Source organism: Arachis ipaensis, chromosome B03 (genome assembly GCF_000816755.2).
Source record: "Arachis ipaensis cultivar K30076 chromosome B03, Araip1.1, whole genome shotgun sequence".
NCBI classification, from domain to species: Eukaryota; Viridiplantae; Streptophyta; class Magnoliopsida; order Fabales; family Fabaceae; genus Arachis; species Arachis ipaensis.
The window spans coordinates 126,247,970-126,252,931 of NC_029787.2; positions in this window are offsets into that span (position 1 = coordinate 126,247,970).

Below are 4,962 nucleotides of genomic sequence, written 5' to 3' on the forward strand. Positions count from 1 at the left end.
CAATCGTGTATATCTCCCCAATACTCCATAACTCAGCATAACTCACATATAAAAAAAAATTGGCCTCGTCCTTACCTAATTGTTTAAAAAATTTTGACATTTTGGCCTGTTATATATTATACATATATAATCTGATTTAACGAATGCTATTCTCTTTAAGTAATAATAATAAAAAAATTCTAAATATAGAGTTAAATACCTTATCACACATGGAAATAACTTTTAGAGTGTGTTTTGAGTATTTAAAATTCCTAATGTATAATAAAATAATGTGTTTGAAAATATTTTAGAGAGAATTTTAAAAATTTCAAGAGATTTTGAGGAAGGAATTTATTTTTTAGGAATATTTAAAATTTTTAAAGATAAAATATTTTATTTGTGTCTATTTAATCAAAAGTATTTTCGAGTTTCAAAAAATTTTAAAAAGAATTTCAACTATTGAAAATATAAGATTTCAATTTTCACCTAGAATGAATGAATTTCAATTTCTCTCTCTTTTTTTTAATAAAATATTTTGAAATTAAAATATTAAAGAGAATTTAATTATAGTATTTAATTTGCTTTCTATTTGAACTAGAATAATGAAATTTAAAAAAGTATCTCATCCAAGCAAACCTTTAAATATAATAATAGTAAACATAATTTTGAGTAATTACCCAAATCAGCCCCTAAAGATTTTAAAATTGGATATTTTAGTCTCCAAGAAAAATTAATACACAGATCAATTCTCAAGATTTTACTCCGGCAGACAAATCAGTTTTCAGTTCATTTTCTGACAAAGTAATTACCCAGATCAGTCTCCAAAGATTTTAAAAAATGGATATTTTAGTCCCCAAAAAAAATTAATGTACAAATCAATCCCCAACGTTTCTCTCTATTAGACATACATGTTAAATTTCTGGGAGAAAGAACAGAATAAGGAGATAATAATATATGTGAAGTTATTGTATTGAAGTTTGTTGTTACATGATACAATAGTCACTCTATTTATAGGGATATTACCAACTAACCTCATAAATATTTCATCTACTAACTACTAGCCATTACTAACTTAACTCCCAACTATTAACAACGCTAATAATATTTTAATAGGAGTTTGATGTTCAAATCTTTTTTACTATTCAGTGAGTTTTGTATGGCAGTTGTTGTATAAAATATTTATTTAAAAATATTAGTAATTTTTTATTTAATTTATACGGTAAATAATAATGTTTTATGTAATTTTATTTTATTTAATATCTAATAAATTTAGATTCGGATTTTCTTTTATTCTTTTTGACATGGTTGAACTGAAATAGTCTCATTGTATGATTGACAACTTTAATTTCTATCATAATAACTATTTTTTCTATTAATTTTTATTTACTATTTTTTTTAATTTCTGTCATAATGACTATTTTTTATTCTAATAATAATTATTCCATACAGAGAAGTGCATCTTGAATTAGAAATAGAAGTAAAGAAATGAAACAAATTAAAAGGTAAATTAATAGAGTAGAAAATTGAAGAAGAGGTTACACATGATTTTTCTACGGCTGTTACTGAAATAAGATAGAGATGAAAATAAGATGAAAATAAGAAGAAGATGTTATTGAAATACAAATGAAAATAAGATAGAGAATATGAGTTATCGTGTGGAGGTGGTTTCTTTATGTAACGAATGTAGGGGGAGAAGTTCTACCATAAAAGATAATATTAAAACTTAAGTTTGAATACTAAAATTTTGAAGTGAGTCATGTAAACTATGTACAATTACTCTCACGTACAATAGTAGTTGTTTTATAAAATATTTATTTATTTATTTTTAAAAATATAATTTTATAAATTCTAAAAGTATTGATATTTTTTTATTTAATTTATAGTGCAAATAATATTTTAGTTTATTTTATTTAATACCTAATAAATTTAGATTCGATTTTTTTTTCACATGATTCAATTGAAACAGTGTTATTGTATGATTGACAATTTTAATTTTTGTCATAATAACTATTTCCTTCTACTATAATGCTACGGATTAAATATTTTTTAATTTAATTTATACTGTAAATAGTAATATTTTATTTCATTAGTTACCTGATAAATTAAAAGAGATATAAGAGTTTGGTGTCCAATTATTTTTTTTATTTTACTTCTATCACTATAACCCAAAACAACCGAAGCAGTTATCATTAATTACTATATTCTCCTATTTTATTTATTAATTATTCTTATAGTTTGATATTTAAAAATAAAAAAAAAATAAGCATTTTCATTTCTTTAGTTTTTTCACTATTTATAGAGAAATAAAGCCTATTCAAGTTCAAATCCATATTTTAGCATACCACTTTAAAAAAAGAAGACAAATATGAAAATCCATTGCATTTAAGCAAAATTATGTTTTATAAATAACTAACATATATTTTGGTTTATATATACTCTTTTTAAATCAGGATAATATTATTATCATTATTTTTTGAACTATATTTTTTCTTACCTCTTTATTTTGTGCTTTTATAATTTAACATTTTAAAAGTTTTTTATAATAATTTTATGGTAAAAAAATATGATATAAATAAGATCACGAATTATTATTATTATTATTATTATTATTATTATTATTATTATTATTGAGTGACTATATATATATATATACATATATATATATATATATAAAATAAATTATTGTGTAATTAATAATAATAATTATTTTATTTTATTTTATTTTTAGACAGAGGACTATTATGTCTAATAGAGAGAAACATTGATGATTGATTTGTACATTAATTTTTATTAAAGAATAAAATGTCTGTTTTTAAATTCTTTGGGGACTATCTAGGTAATTATTCTGCCGAAAAATGAACTGAGAACTGATTTGTCTGCCGAAGTAAAACTTTAAAGATTGATCTATGTATTAATTTTTTTTTTAAAACTAGAATGTCTGATTCTAAAATTCTTGGGAATTGATTTGGGTAATTACTCTATAATTTTAATAAGCGTTGACAATTGTGCAGCTCTTTTTCTTAATTTATTTAATTATTTCACGGTTAAACTCTCTCCAGGGAAACAGAAAGAGAAATAGGGAATCAATATCTTTTCTTTTCTTTTTTTTTTTAATAATAAAACTAAAGATGCTGTCACCTTTGCTTTGAGCCGCCATTTTTCATTTGGTACATACAACCGCTCATAGATTTTATTTTAAAAGGCTTATTGTAATGTGTGATGAAAAAATAAAAATACTAGCCAATCAATTTTTTTTTAACTAAATCTAATTAAATTAAATTTATATCTGCACATTTATATTTTTTTTATCTCCTCTTTTTTCTTTTTCTCTATTCTCATCATCATTATCATTATACCATCTTTTCTTCTTCTATTACCTTCTTTTTTTTCTTTTTTTTTTTCATTATTTTTATTTTTTTTCTCTTCTTCCTCTTTTTTTATTATCATCACATTATCATCGTTATTATCATCTTCTTTTAATTTAATATCATACAATTAATTTAATAATAACAAAATGACAGTAATTTTTAGTTGATAACACAAAAAATCTTTAAAAAAATATAAATTTAAAATCTTAACTCACTCAACTTACAAAATATATTCAAACATATTTTCAAACAAAAAGATAAAATAATTTATTACAGATGATACATAAATAGTTAGACCTCTTATATATAAATTTAATACCAGTCAATTAGTTCAATAATAAAAAAATAGTTAAAAAATTGTATTCACCATCTTCTTCTTTTCTCATTTGATTTTTCTCCTCTTTTTTTTCTCGTCCTCTTCTTCCTTCATTATCATCATCATTACCATCTTTTTCTTCTTAATTTAATATCACACAATTAATTAGTTTAACAATAACAAAAGTGACAACAATTTTTAATTGATGTCACAAGAAATCTGTTGAAAATGACACCGAAATTTTTTATAAATAGCACAAAAAATATCTAAAAAAACATAAATTGAAAATCTTAACTCACTCAACTAATAAAATACATTCAAATGTGTTTAGGAATTAAAAAATATAATTTATTATAAAAAAATACAGAAATGACTAAACTTCTTATATATGAGTTCAATACAACTCAATTAGTTTAATGATAAGAAAAATTGGTAAAAAAAATTTCTGGGTCACCGTTAAAAAATTTTGCTGTTATTTTTCTAATAAATTCTATACAATTCAGAATTTTTCTTCCTCTTCCTTCTCTTCTTCATCATCATCTTTTTCTTATTTCACATTTTCATAAATTTTTGGTTTCACTAAGAACCTGTATCACATTTAAAAAATTTCAGTGTCAAAATTAAGAATTTTTTGTGTCAGTTGAAAAATTTTGATGTTATTTCTAATAAATTATGTACAATTTAAAACTCTCCATCTTATTTCACATTCTCATAATTTTTCTTATTTCACCCTCTTAACAGCAGGAGCGAAACTAGTATAAAATTTGGGGTAGGACCAAAATTTAATTTTTTTAATATAAAGAGATTAAAAAAAATTTAAAGGGAGATAAATCAAAATTTACACATAGTTTACAAAGAAAATTGAAGTTTATTAGGAGGGCTATTATTGCCCCTCCTGAGGCATGATAGGCTAGCAAAACTTGTGTCATAGATAAAAAATTTTGATCTTAAAATTAAGTAATTTTTTGTGTCACAATTAAAAAACTGTGAGAAAAAAAAAAAAAGTAACGTATGCAACTTCTATACACCATTCTTTAATTTATTGTTATCTAGGTCCATATTTATATTTTTTAAATTTCTGGGGCCCAAAATTAATTTGCTATCTTCTGATAATCATACATGTTTTATATATCTAGATGCGTATGCTAATAAGAATTGGTATTACAAGCAATTCGTTATTAAGCAGTTAATTTTCAAATCAAGAGAGTGCAATAATAGTAGTTACATATTTTGGAATCAAATAAGGAAATAATAAAAACAGAAATATTTGATAAACAAACAAAATTAGTTTAAATTAGT